At 42.8% G+C, this 14,826-nt stretch overlaps 1 long non-coding RNA gene across 2 annotated transcripts; it reads right to left on the reverse strand.

Annotated features, from left to right (window-relative positions):
* Positions 1-4,355, reverse strand: LOC127483772 (uncharacterized). Of its 2 annotated transcripts, XR_007910415.2 has the most exons (3): positions 1,922-4,355; positions 896-1,062; positions 1-356 (listed from the first exon to the last, which is right to left on the reverse strand). It is a non-coding gene; the product is annotated as an uncharacterized lncRNA (long non-coding RNA). The 2 variants fall into 2 exon arrangements; XR_007910414.2 differs by having other exon boundaries at positions 896-4,355.
* Positions 4,356-14,826: the final 10,471 nt, after the last annotated feature.

Genomic DNA, 14,826 nt, shown 5'->3' on the forward strand with positions numbered 1-14,826 from the left:
AACTTTTTAACAAAATGTTTATTTGACAGAGAGAGAGAGAGAGAGAGATCGTCCATTTGCTGGTTCACTCCCCAAATGACCACAACAGCCAGGGCTGCGCCAGGATGAAGCCAGGAGCCCAGATCTCAATGCAGTCTCCCACCTGGGTGGTGAGGACACAAGTTCTTGGGTTATCATCCGCTGCCTTCGAGGATGTGCATTCACAAGGGCCATGGATCAGAAGTGGTGTAGCTGGGACTTGAACCAGGCACTCCAATACAGGACGCTTGCAAACAAAGCGGTGACTTAACCATGTCTCCAGCTGCCTGCCTCCGCCGAGAATATTGATACAAGCTTCTGAGGGCAGCCCTCTTCATCTATGAGAAAACCAAATGCCGCTGAAAACTGGATGGTTGGCTCAACGGAAAATATACCCTCCCCACACACCACACCTGCCCCTCCCCCATAACGTGCCTTCAAAGGGTTCTTCCAATGGGGTCTGTATGCTGGCTGCTTTGGTGACAAGTATGTAACATCAAGTCCATGCCTCTGAGGGAGACAGCCACATTTCCCTCCCATCCCCACCACTAGTTGCCATCCTACCCACTAATGCATGTCCAGAGCATTGCTTGAGCCAAAGGGAAGCTTCAATATTTTGTAAAACAGATACACCGGAAGTTCCACGGAAGTGAGGTAGAATTCAGGATATGTCAGTCCTGTAACCTGGGCTAGCGCCTTCTCAAGGAATTTCTGCATTGTGTTACTATCCCACATTACATCTCCATGAGACCTTTAATGAGCAACTACTGTGTGCCAGAAATCGTGCTGAGCTGGGGGCTTGAATACTGTTCCACTGCCTCTGAATCTAAACTATCCCAAGGTTTTCAGGGATTTGACCTCAGCTGGCCAAACTTACCGCCCGCATCGCACTCTACTGTTGAGCCCTCACTTGCCTTTATTTGCCGCTTCCACAGCTATTGAGTGTTCACCACACACTGCATGAGTTGTAGGCACTGCAGAAACAGAGGCGATCCAAAGAAACTGTCTGCTTTCATGGGTTTTTAAACCAGAATGGAGGTTAGTCTATAAATGAACGAAAATAGCATGGTTTCAGTATCTCTTATTGTGAAGAAAGAATAGCAAAGATAGGAGGAGGGAGAGTGATTTAAGTGAATTCTATTCTTTTTTTTGGATAAGGTAATGGGAGATTTTGATTTTGGATTGGGGAATGTCATTTCAACAGGGAGCTGACTAACTGCAGAAGGGAGCTGTGTGACAATTATAGGAAAAACTTCCTGGACAGAGGATAGAGCAAATACAAAGTTCTTGAAATGACAGCAAGCATGAAGAACCAGTGGAACAGCTAGTTGATGTGAGTGGATCAAGTAGAATACACAAGGGGAGAAAATAATGGGAAATGTAATTGAAGAAACAATGAGGAACTAGATTATGCACTGGAGGGCATGGGAAGGTACGTTCTGAGTTTTCTTTCAAATATAACAGGAAGAACTTGGGGCCTGGGGTGGGTCTTTGGTAGCTATGTTGAGAGTAGAAGGCAGAGAGGACAGTGTGGTGGCAGGAGGCACTTTCAGTTCCTGCAGATGTCTGCTTATTTTTTTTTTTTTTTGAAAATTTCTTTATTTGAAAGAGTGACAGAGAGGCAGAGAGAGAGAGAGAGAGAGAGAGAGAGAGGGAGAGAGAGAACCTTTCATCTATCCACTGGTTCCCTCCCCAAATGGCCACAATGGCCAGGGCTGGGCCAGGCCAAAGCCAGGAGCCAGAAACTTCTTCCAGGTTTCCCACTTGGGTGCAGGGGTCCAAGGACTTGGACCATCTGCCTCTGCTTTCCCAGGTGCATTAGTAGGGAGCTGAATCAAAGTGGACAGCTGGGACTTGAACCAGTGCCCACATGGGATGCTGGCATTGCAGGCAGCAGCTCTACCTGTTCCGCCACAGTGCTGGCCCAAGCTGTCCACATGTTGATGGATCTCTCTCGGTGATGTGGGAGACCCACCTCTGCCTTGCTGCCAAGGGTGGCATGCCCTCTTGCTTTGTCCCCTTGGCACTGACCCCCTTCTTTGGCAATATCCCACTCTTCAGTCCTTTGTGACCCAGCTCGCGTCAGTGACTGATTTCATTCACTTTCAGCATGCTCTATACTGGGAAAATATTGTAGGTGAATTCTTTTTACATATTTCAAATACTTTAGCATTCTTGAATTTTGCCAATTAGTTATTTCATTTTCAGAATGATATTCTATTTTTTCATTTTAAATAGTCAAATAGTAGTTTTAATTATAAGGAATTGAAAAGAAATAGTAAAACTTGGCTGTGTGTCTCAACTATTTAACTTTAACCAAATATTTCCTTTGCTTATCCACATTTATAATGCCCAACTTTTTCCATCTTTCCCCTAAATTTGTCTTGCTAATGTAACATTTTCTTACCTGAAGATTTTGGGTTCCAGAGCCTTATTGAAACGTGATGCACAAAAGAAGCCAGAAGAATATATCTCTGGAATGTCTGTAAAAGTGCTCCTGACTCCTGTCCTCACATCCACATGTCTTCCTGATATGCCCTCATCTTCAGCAACGATGACTAGAAGAGATGCATGACAAGTATCCAGGGCACAGTGTGGCAGTGAAGTGTGTTTTTCCCCAGCTGGTAGGGTGGACCACTCAGTATGCAGAGTGTGATGCAGGGTGGAGTCAGTCCCATTTTGTCTAAATCCCTCCATCAATAGGAAATACTGGGGGACCTTGAAGAAACAGACTAAGACTTTCTTGACTGAAAGGAGCCAGGAGTTACTGATCTTTCTTAGATTTAGAGGGTAGGGTTCCGGGAAGACATAGGTTGACAAATCTGAAAGTATCCCTCATGCCTAAGCTTTCTACTCTTCTCCATTTCCATTTCTCTTCATTGTCCATTTTGCCTACTTGAGAGAAGGGAGGGTGTGTATCATCCTACATAATCCATTTATTCTTTGAAACTAGGGAGAAATTTCTAGAAATGAGAAAACAGAGCAAAGTGCATAGAAGGGCCTCAGGATGCCCACTAGAGCATTACTGTTTGTGGTGATTTCTGCAAAGTGCATTTCTATAAATGTAGCATCTATTTTTTTATGTTGTCAAGTTGGCACTTGAATTAATGAAGATTAAGGACCTAGCCCTATAGATAATGAATAGTGTCTAAATGACTGTGGCATATATTCTCAATGAATGCTTGTAGAATTGGATTTGATTTCAGCAATAATCTACATTATTAAATAAATGACACAAGTCCTGAGAAAGGCAATTACCTATCTGACTCATAATTAGGAAATATGTGAGTAGGTAGGACAGCCCCTGTGGACTCCTTAATGATAGGAAATGAGCATTTTACTCATGTTTCCAAAAGAAGATGGTATGCTATAGCATTATAGCCTGGGCTCCAAGAGATCTGGCTAGAAACCTGTGAGCACTAGTTTTCCATTAATTGCAGGAGCCATAATTTCTCTAATTTCCCAATTCTCCTATCTATAAGCAGTGATGGCTGATACCTCTTTTAATAAGAATATTCCTTCCTTGGGTCTTATCCTGGGCCCTTTTCTGACCTTGCCTCTCTGCAACGTGGAGAATTAGAGTCAAGGAGATTTTCCCATGCAGAAGCTACAGCCCCTCCTGTCACGCAGGAAGACCAGCTCCAAGTATCTGGGACCCAGTACTTTACATTAATGGGGTTCTGACTCTTGCACAAAATGGCCAAGGAAGAGTTGCCTTGAGAGGTGTAAGGAGTGCAGATGGAGCTTGTGTGTTCTGCAAGCTTGGGCGTTCATAAATGGGCATTTCAGGCACCTTACATAGTGCTGCTGGAGCCTGAGAAGAGAAGGCAGGACACCCGGGCTGGGACTGCTTCCTTAAAGGCAGCCACAATCCTGCACCAAACTCCAAGGAGTCAGGGAAACTGTGCCTTGTACCTGGAATCCCAGGTAATTGTGAGTATACATTTTCCAAGGTAGGAATATACGACACATCTCATTTAACTGGATGTTGGCTGGCTATTTAAAGATTTTTTTTTTTTAAATTGAGACAATGATAGATTCATATAAATTGTAAGAAATAACACAGATCTCTTGTACATTTTTGCCTAGTTTTCTCCAATATTAACACTTCATGAATCTACTATACAATATCACAACTTATATACAGACGTTTACACAATCCAAATATCTTATTTTGGCTTCCCCATTTTTACTTGTATTCGTTGATGTGTATGTGGGTATTAAATTCTATACACTTTAGCATCTGTGTAGGTTCATTTATTTGCTTCCAGAATCCAGACACTGAACAGTTCTAATACCACCAGGATTCCTTATAGATTTATTACCTTTAAATAGATATACAGGGCCAGGGCCGCGGCTCACTAGGCTAATCCTCTGCCTTGCAGCACCGGCACACCGGGTTCTAGTCCCGGTCAGGGCGCCGGATTCTGTCCCAGTTGCCCCTCTTCCAGGCCAGCTCTCTGCTGTGGCCAGGGAGTGCAGTGGAGGATGACCCAAGTGCTTGGGCCCTGCACCCCATGGGAGACCAGGAAAAGCACCTGGCTCCTGCCATCGGATCAGCGCGGCCATTGGAGGGTGAACCAACCGCAAAGGAAGACCTTTCTCTCTGTGTCTCTCTCTCACTGTCCACTCTGCCTGTAAAAACAAAAAAAAATAGATATACAGAATATCTCATAAATAAGGGGCATAGTATTATAGTTAAATGTTTAGTTTAGGCCGAATTAAGAGTAAAGTAATATGCATGTGTAAGAATAAAAGCTCTTTCTGAAGGGCAAACCCTTCCTGAAACAGAATCCTCGGATTACCCCATAGCTTCTGCTGGGAGGCTCCCACTTGCCTTTAGAGACGGGGATTTGGGAGAGTTGGACTTTACTCTGCCACCTCTGATTGCCAACACAGGCTTTGTCTGGCCTGTAGTCCTCAGTAATCCACATCTGTCTGTTGTTTGCTCAATATTCCTTTTGTTCTTTATTGCTCAGTATCCCAGGAGAATAACTCCAAGGTTACCCTCATACTTTGGCAAGGCCCCTAGGTTTTCCGGGGGCTCTGATTTCCATAGAGTTTGTAGGAGGTTAAGGATATCCTGCTAATGTTTTCAGGAATCTATTCCCTTCTCAGTCTTATATTTTATTCTGGGTGTAGATTTTTGGGGACAATTAGGCCAGCTTATGTTTCTACTCAGACACATAGCAAGGCACACAAATTTCTCTATTAAAATTTGGCACTTATTATCATAGAATGTAAAGAAAGTAGAAAACACCATAGGAGGAAATAAAAGGAGAGACACTCATTGGGCATAAGCAAATGAGAAGTGTAATTAGGTGACAGTCAAAAGTCAGATTTGGAACCTCCCATTTTCTGAACTCCCTAAAACGTGTCCCAGCTGTTCTGTGATCCACCCTGGAACCCCCTCAGCAGCTCACTGGGGTAGCTTCTCTTTGGCTTCCCTCTACCAGAAACAGCCTGCTAGCTAGCTGCCAGGCTGGCTTATTTAGTAAGCTCTCTTCTTTCCAGTCTTTTGGCTTCTACATCTGCATTTTCACCACTTGGTTGGCTCTTAGCAGGAGCCAAGATATAATCCGGGAAGGAAGCCAGATCCCAAGGCAGCCGAAAGGCAAACGTTGACTACGAAAATAAGCCTAGTATGGTTACAGGGACTCCGGGATGTTTAGTAATGTTATGGATGCAAACTATTTATTTTAGAATCCACATTTTTGAAAAATGTATATTTTGGTGTATGTGTTGGACAAAAAACCAGACCCCAAAATTAATGCATCAACTGCAAATGTGTCATAAAATAGTCGCTAAGGACATCACTTTGGGTAGCAGAATTATGTAGAAAGAAGCAGGAAATGGCTGGCGCTGCAGCTCAATAGGCTAATCCTCTGCCTAGCGGCACCGGCACACCGGGTTCTAGTCCCAGTCGGGGCGTCGGATTCTGTTCTGGTTGCCCCTCTTCCAAGCCAGCTCTCTGCTATGGCCTGGGAGTGCGGTAGAAGATGGCCCAAGTGCTTGGGCCCTGCACCCCATGGGAGACCAGGAGAAGCACCTGGCTTCTGGCTTCAAATCAGCGCGGTGTGCCTGATTTGCCATTGGAGGGTGAACCAATGGCAAAGGAAGACCTTTCTCTCTGTCTCTCTCTCACTGTCCACTCTGCCTGTAATATATATATATATATATATATATATATTACAGGAAAAAACACAGGGTAATTCTATTTTGAACTTGAATGCTGTCAAAACATATTTTGGGGGATTTTCAGTATTATTTCAGTATTATAAGCTTTCTCAGTAGCTTACATTTTTAAAAATATAAAAAATACCATTGTTAATATTTCACAGTGAATTATATGAATTACACCGTCCAAGAATTTAAAAGCAACATATGGTAATTAGAGAAAATAAGAAAAAATTAAAAATAGAAAATTAATATCATCCATAATTCTACTGTTCATAGCATCACCACTAACATTTTGGTATGTATCCTAAAATGTGTATTCTAACAATATTAAAACATATCCAATATGTACTTTAACAAAACTGAAATCATGGTTTAGCTTATAGTCTACCTTTTCCATCTAATGATGTATCTTGAACATTTTTCTGTATTCTTATAATGAGTTTAAGCAACTACATAGTGTTCTGCCACATAGGTAAGCCTTAACAGTTATCTTATTTTGGATATTTCAGTTGTTTGTAATATATCTTTATTTTGTTCATTGTAGAAAATAATAAGTAGTGGGAATTCAAAATTCAAGAATTCTGTGTCAGATGGCCTTGCTAAAAATAACTCTTCACTCTGTCTGTTGCTTCTAGCCCCTGCTGTTTCTGTAAACTTTCTGCATTAACCATCTTCCCTTTTTCTGTACAGAACATGGATCTTTTTGTGAGCTAATATAACATAGGGGCTCAGAGTACAGCTGCAGAAAGGCCATACAGAGCTGGATTTACATCTTAACACTGCTATTTGATAGGTCTCAAATACTCAGTTATCTTAGTGAGCAGAAGAGAGGTTACCAGAGGCTGAGAAGACTGGGGGTAGGGAGTGGGTGAGGGAATTCTTGATGGGAACAATGCGGTCACAGTTAAATAGAAGAAATACATTCTGGTGGAATTCTACACAGAGGGTGATTATAGTTAACAGTGTTATGTCATATTATCCAAAATAGCTAGAAGGGAGGATTTAGAATGTTCTTACCACAAAGAATTGATGAATGTTTGAGATTAGGGATAATCAAGGTCTTTGAGTTCATCAATACACAATGTAGCAATGTATGAAAACATCATACCGTACCCCATAAAGATTTGAAATCCTCTGTCAATAAAATATTTAAAAGGAACCATTCATCTCATATTTTAAACAGAGTTATTAGAAACATTATACAAGATATGAATCTAAGTTTATGTGCAACTTAGCAGCTCATAATGTTATCACTCATTGATTTTTGATGAGACCCATTTATTGAGCATTTTAAGATGGCAGGTATTATGTTAGTTACTCAGGATACAAAGGGCACAATTCTGCCATTGTAGCTTTTACAGTCTAGTATTGTAGAAAGTTATCAAGTAACCATGTTTTTAAAAATTCAAAATCGCATCTATGCCAAGTGCTAGGAAGGAGAGTGATATGGTGTAATAACTATGAGGAGAGATGGGATGTATTCACATAAGGATTCTTAGGTTCCTACAGGGATATCCATGCTTGCCCTAGTGTTCTGGACAACAAGAGAGGGTGAAGGAAGGTTGGTGTCCACCAGAAAATGTGTTACTTGCTCTAGGTTTTGTGTCTTTTCACGCAAATGAAATTGTATGAGTGTGACTTTGCATTAAAATGCTGCAGACTGAGACCAGCAAGAAATGTCTTTGTCTCTTTCCTGCCCTCTGTGAATGGCCTCTGATCACCTTCCTTGTGTAGTGCTGCCCTGGCCTTTTCTACATATCTGCAGGATGGCCCATTGCAGTATGCTTTCTCATCCCCTCCCCCACCCCCTGCCAGGTCCATCGCTTCCCACTTTTATCATCGTGCCACCCTGGCAAATGTTTTATTGAAGAGCTTAGCAGGGTGCCTGACACACAGTCATTCTCACAACATGCAAGGCTGGTTTACGTAAGACATATTTCAGGGCAGGGCAGACAACAAATGCCCAGTAAATATAGGAAGGAAGGAGAAAGAATTTCTGGTCCCTGACTGTACCAGAGTTCTAAGACAATTCAGTGTGAAAAGGAATGGAAAAGAATATTATCAAGGGCAACTTCTGGAAGCAGTTCAGTGAATGTGTTTGTGGAGAAGATAAAAAAGTGTTTTTAAATATTTGAAAATGGGGGAGAGTATTCAAGACCAGGCTACATCAGGTACATGAACGACATCACCTGTGATAGAAAGTGTCAAGATACAAATGTGGCAGGAGCAGGCACAGGCTGGGGAAAGGCTCATTTGTAGGTAAACAGGAGGGGGCACTGGAGAATGGAATGTGTTGGTAATATTAGATTTTTAATATTTGGAATGAGTATGAAAGACATGCAGGTTGGAGGAGGACCACAGGACTTTACAAACATTTAAAGACTGTTGATACAGGACAGTGCACAAAGTAAAACAAATCCTCCCAGCTGTGATCACCATGTATTAAGATACAGAACTATTAGGGCTGGCACTGTGGCGGTAGCTGTTGGAGCCGCTGCCTGCAGTGCTGGCATCCCATGTGGGCACCGGTTTGAGCCCTGGTTGCTCCACTTCTGATCCAGCTCTCTGCTGTGGCTTGGGAAAGCAGTGGAAGATGGCCCAAGTCCTTGGGCCCCTGCACCCACATAGGAGAACTGAAAGAGGCTCCTGGCTCTGGATTGGCGCAGCTCCGGCCGTTGCGGCCAATTGGGGAGTGAACCAGTGGATGTAAAACCTCTTTCTCTGTGTAACTATGATTTTCAAAGAAATAAATAAATCCTAAAAAAAAAAAAAAAGATATTGAACTATACAAGAGCCTCTAAAGAACAAAAATCTTTGTGGCTTGATGCCCTTGCTCCTGACCTTGAAATCACTGAGTTAATGTCATCGTCACTGTCTGAAGGTAGACAGGCCTTGACACCAGAGACACAGGGCATGCTATTTATTTTTAGAAAAATTCTCTTTCATAGTCTTATTTTTTATTGCAAAATATATATTTATAATAAGATTCTGTAACCTTACTCATGAATCAGTGTCCTCAGCAACCACAAAGATTTTCATACACTGACAGATTAAGAAAGTTCTCCTGCATAAACTCATCAGAACACTCATACTCGTTTATAGAAAGAGGTGTTTCCCAAATTTACAATTGGGAACAAAAGCCAGCTAGTTCTGTAAACTAAATTTTTTGTAATGGTATCTTCTTATAATAGCTTTACAAATTTGGAAAGTTCAGTACGACACACCTGTGTAAATATAGCCCTTGCTTTAGGTACAATTAAAATGAATCAAGAAGGCAGGAAATAAAAGAAAACCTAACCTCCCAGTCAGAGTGTGTGGAAACCAAATCACAGTTTTACAGTGTGGAGTCATCACCCTCCATGGGAGCACCATCGAAGTGAAGTCTCAAGTTCTTTCTCTGCCTATTAAACACCCCAGTCTGCTGCTAGAACATGCCACCAGCGTCTTCCGGCTCCACTTACAGCTCTGCAGGTGTGTCTATTTTGTTGATTGGCAGTCCACCAAATCAGGGACTGATCTGCCTTGTTGAAAAGCCTGGGGTTTGCCTTGTGTTTTCATTAGTGCGCTAAGTGGTATAAAGCTCTTAATCTTAAAGTGCATTCCTGTGCTTGCCCTGCCACTTCAAATTAGTTTGACCCTCATTCTCTCTTGACTCTGCACAGGGGACTTTTGTTGGCCACCGTGAAACCCGGAGCAGTTTCAGCTGCTGTGTAATCCACATGTGAAAAATGGGTACTTCCCCTGAGGTGGCCTGACAATAAAAGTTTGTGATTTTGGTTGAGGGAAAAAAAATACTTTCTGAACGGAGATCTGTTATTTTACTTACTGCCAACGAGGACAAGAAGATTGTCAGGGGACTGATGTCGATTTGTACTGCTTGCCAGGCATAGCAACTAAGATTGTCACTGCAGCTAATTGATTGTCAGGACAAAATTTGCATCTTATTTCTTCAGGGTTATGTTGCCTTGGTGATGTTATGACATCAGGTTTTGCGTAGGGAGCTATTGTTTCTGTGGATTTGGGTAGGAGCTGGACAGGAGGATTTATGGACCATTTGGGGAAGATCTATGTCGTCTGCTATGAGCTGGGAAGGAGAAATTGATGGCACAGTGGAGGAAGATATGTTAGCAGGAGTATGAGGGCGGAGAGTGCTCAGCTAAGATGTGGGCTTCGGGACTGTGTTCATACCTGTTTCTGTTTTGATGTCCATTTTAGTATTCAGAACATGAGTAAGAACATCAAATTAGATACTTGCATTTGAATAACTTGAAGCTTTTCAGTAAAGTGATTTTCTTTGACACTGTGAAAAATGTAGGCTCTCTTATCCCCATTGACCGTGAGACTGGGAAGCATAGTGGAAATAATATTGGCCTTAGAATGGGAAATAGAAATTAGCATCCAATTTTGCTTTTTACACTGTGAATTTGAATTTAATAAGACCAGGGGGAGTTTAAAATCTGTGCAGAAAGGAGGTTGCTATGCCAAGAGGAAGAATGCGGTTTAAAGGAGATTTGATCATGTAGAAAAGGGAGAACTGTGAATGGTGGGGAAGTGAAAATCAGAGCTCTTAGAAATGCATTGGCCCTTGGCCAGCGCTGCAGCTCACCCTCTGCCTGCGGTGCCGGCACCCTGGGTTCTAGTCCCGGTTGGGGCGCCGGTTCTGTCCAGGTTGCTCCTCTTCTGGTCCAGCTCTCCCGGGCAGGGGAGGATGGCCCAAGTCCTTGGGCCCTGCCTCCTCATGGGAGACCAGGAAGAAGCTCCTGGCTTCGGATTGGCGCGGTGCCGGCCATAGCGGCCACTTGGGGGGATGAACCAACAGAAGGGAGACCTTTTTCTCTGTCTCTCTCTCTTCTTCTTTCACTGTCTAACTCTGCCTATCCAAAAAAAAAAAAAAAAAAAAAAAAAAAAAAAAAAAAAAAAAAGCCATGGCCCTGAAAAGCAGAAAACACCACCTCTGAAATCAGAGGAGAGAAGGCAATCCTGTAGCAGAGTGCACTGACGTTTTGGTTGAGAGCTGCAAAGCTAGGGGAGATCACAAGGATGATTTACACTTTCTCAGTAAACCAGAAGGAAAAGCCACGTGTGAGTTGAAGACATTCCACTGCCATCAAAGAGAAACAGAGCCAGACATAAGCTACAAGCCAGAGGGCTGCTTCTCCCCCGGCTACTGCAGTGGGGGAGAGGGGCTGCGGTCTAAACGGAGCTCAACTCCTCTGAAACAAAAGCGGGGCGCTTTTAAAATAATAGGGCATGCAGAAAGGAGATGGACCGAAGGGCACAGGAGTAGAGAAGGTTGCTCAGTGTGATGAGGCCATCTGAGTCTGCTCAGTGGTGCTTGCTAAAGAGCCCAGCTCTCCCACAAGGGTTGGCAGATAGGAGCGTCTGTCTTCTTTCTTTATGGATGCTTGCAGTTCAAAGACAGACACCCCTGCATGTAGGAGATGCATCTCAAAGGGACACAGAAAGGACTTGAAGTAGCAAGCTTTGGAAAGCAGATGGGAGAGTCTCAAAGACAAGGGAAGCCAGAGGCCTGGAGCAAACCACACATTCTTTTGGCAGCACTGAAATTTCTCGGCGGACAAGGGTCATCAGCACAGTGGCATACTCTTGTGTTTGCTTAAAGACAGAGTGTTTATTACCATGCTGGTGTTCAACTTCCTCCAGCCCAGACTTAAATGAGTGATACAGGTTTGAATCCATGTGATGAGGCATTGAGCCTAATTGTATGGGCTGACGTTTAAACACTCTCAGAGAAGGCTCTCTAAACTGATCATGTAAGAAATGTCTAGGGCCAGTGCTGTGGTATAGCATGCTAAGCTGCTACCTGTGATGACAGCATCCCATGTGGGCACTGATTCAAGAGTCCTGGCGCCTCCATTTCCCATCCAGCTCCCTGCTGATGGGCCTGAGAACAGCAGAAGATGGTCCAAGTGCTTGGGCCCCTGCCACCCATGTGGGAGACCTAGAAGAAATTCCTGGCTCCTGGCCCCTGGCTTTGGCCTGGCCCAGCCCCAGTCTTTGTGGCCATTTGGGGAGTGAACCAGCAGATGGAAGTTAGCTTTCTCTCTCTCTCTCTCCTTCTCTCCCTAACTCTTTCAAATAATTAAATCTTTAGAAATAAATGAATTAAAAATGACAACCAAGTGTTGAGAACAACGTGGAAAGCTGAAACAGACACGCAGATAAGAAAGCTCATGACTACACATAAAAGAAGGGACCGTGGAGCAGAGCTAGAAGGCAGGCATAAGGCTCTCACATTGCCCCAGCCTCTGTCAACAGTGCCTTATGGAGTGGAGAAATTTCATCTGCACTCAATGTTTTGATCATTCACGTTCTTTACTGAATACCTAGCATATGTCAAGCATTGTTCCAAGGATGCAAAGCTCAATATCTTTTCATTAATGTTGTTTTGCATATGTGTATGCTAAATTTAACTGCTAGTGTAATCTATATGATTCAGTCCATGTGGTAGTATGGTTTTGATTTATTTAAGAGGCAGAAATACAGAGAAAGAAGGAGAGAGAGAGAGAGAGAGTCTTCCATCTGCTGTTTCACTCCCCAAATGGCCACAATGGCCGGGGCTAGGCCAGGCGGACACATGGAGCCAGAAGCCTCTTCTGAGTCTCCCATATCAGTGTAGGGGCCCAGGGACTTGGGCTGTATTCCGTGGCTTTCCCAGGCACCTGAGCAGGGAGCTGGATTGGAAGTGGAGCATCTGGGACTCCAACTGACACCCATATGAGATACCAGCACTGCAGGCAAAAGCTTAAGCTGTAGTACAGATGCCCATAGTACAGTTCTATTGAGTCTTTTAAATTTCCATAATGTTCTGAATTCAGAGCGCTTTTAAGTATTTTTAATGAAATATATTTGAACCAGGGAAGACCCCACTCAGTTTCCAGGCAGCACCTTCTGTCTTTTATTAGGCACGATTTCATCAGACGTTTCATTCTTATGGCATTATGCAGTGTGAGGTTTGGAACAGATAAGTGACTTCCATGAGATTAGTGATGAACTTCATTTGATAAATAAAAGTCGGTTTTCATGGTATTCATTTTTGTAGTTCTGTTTGATTGTATTTTATTTAGTGTTTATGATTAAAGAGCCCATAAGATTAGTGATGCCACAAAATTAATTTGAATTTCAGCAATCTGTGAATTTCACCAATTAGTTAATTTCCACATTTATAAAAAGGAAGTTCACAAGTTAAATGAAATGGTGCTTTAGGTTACTTATGCAGTTAAAGCTGCACATTTTCATGTATTAGTATAATGATATCTATATTTCTTAAGATATTCTTAAGTAGATTTCGTATGGCAAATTTTTTAAAATTGTGGAGATTGTAGTGTATATAAAAGATACTTTCTAATTCTTATATTTTAATCCAATTTGCTTTCAGAAATAATATTTCCAGCAAGGTAAAGCATTTGATAATATTAAGATCCTTTAGGAAGAGCCTTTACTAATATACTGGTGATATGTAATACCCAGGTTGTGAGGGAGAATCAGAGACATATCATGATATCTGATTGGGAGAGCAAATGCCTATGACTACAAGTACATCATATGGCTTCTGAGGAGCCCATTCTCACAGTGTAGGGCCTAACGATAGAGCTCAGGGTTGAGAGTAGTAGTACTAGTGAGAGCAATGCAAGAGCCATTGTCCTAGCCTGTGATAATTGAGTGCTGGATTGGAACAGGATGCTTTTGGATCATGATCAGCCAGCATCCATAGTAAAAAAAAAAATCCAGAGAAGCTTCATGCTAAAATTTTATATGTTCCTGACTTTTCCATGATGATCAAGTTCAAAATTGATCCTAGAATTTGGAGTTGAGCTGAAATTATAGGTTTTTAACATTCACCATCTATCAATCTGCATATTAGAAATTATAGAAGATGAGGCTGGCGCCGCGGCTCACTAGGCTAATCCTCCACCTAGCGGTGCCAGCACACCGGGTTCTAGTCCCGGTCGGGGCGCCGGATTCTGTCCTGGTTGCCCCTCTTCCAGGCCAGCCCTCTGCTGTGGCCAGGGAGTGCAGTGGAGGATGGCCCAAGTGCTTGGGCCCTGCACCCCATGGGAGACCAGGAAAAGCACCTGGCTCCTGGCTCCTGCCATCGGATCAGCGCGGTGCGCCGGTCGCAGTGCGCCGGCCGTGGCAGCCATTGGAGGGTGAACCAACGGCAAAGGAAGACCTTTCTCTCTGTCTCTCTCTCTCACTGTCCACTCTGCCTGTCAAAAAAAAAAAAAAAAAAAAGAATTATAGAAGATGTTAAATAACCCTGGCCAAGTGGAAGATAAAGATTATGGAATATGAACCAGGCAAGGTATTTCATTAACTAATTTTCTGTATCCTTCTAATGTTGATAATGAGATATAGGGAAATCAATTTCAAGACACGAACCACCAAATATATCAAGTCATAAGGTCATAGAAGAAAGTAGGCATGCATTTGTATTGCTTCCTCAGTACCTCTCCCACATTCATAAGACCATGTTTTCATCAAACTTGAACCTCAGTGACACAGGCATACTTGTAACCAAATGTGAGACAAAGAACTCCATCAATGTGACATGCATAGTTAAGAATAGTCAAGTGAGATTTCATCACAACTGTCATATTACTGGTC

This window comes from Oryctolagus cuniculus, chromosome 12 (genome assembly GCF_964237555.1).
Source record: "Oryctolagus cuniculus chromosome 12, mOryCun1.1, whole genome shotgun sequence".
NCBI classification, from domain to species: domain Eukaryota; kingdom Metazoa; phylum Chordata; class Mammalia; order Lagomorpha; family Leporidae; genus Oryctolagus; species Oryctolagus cuniculus.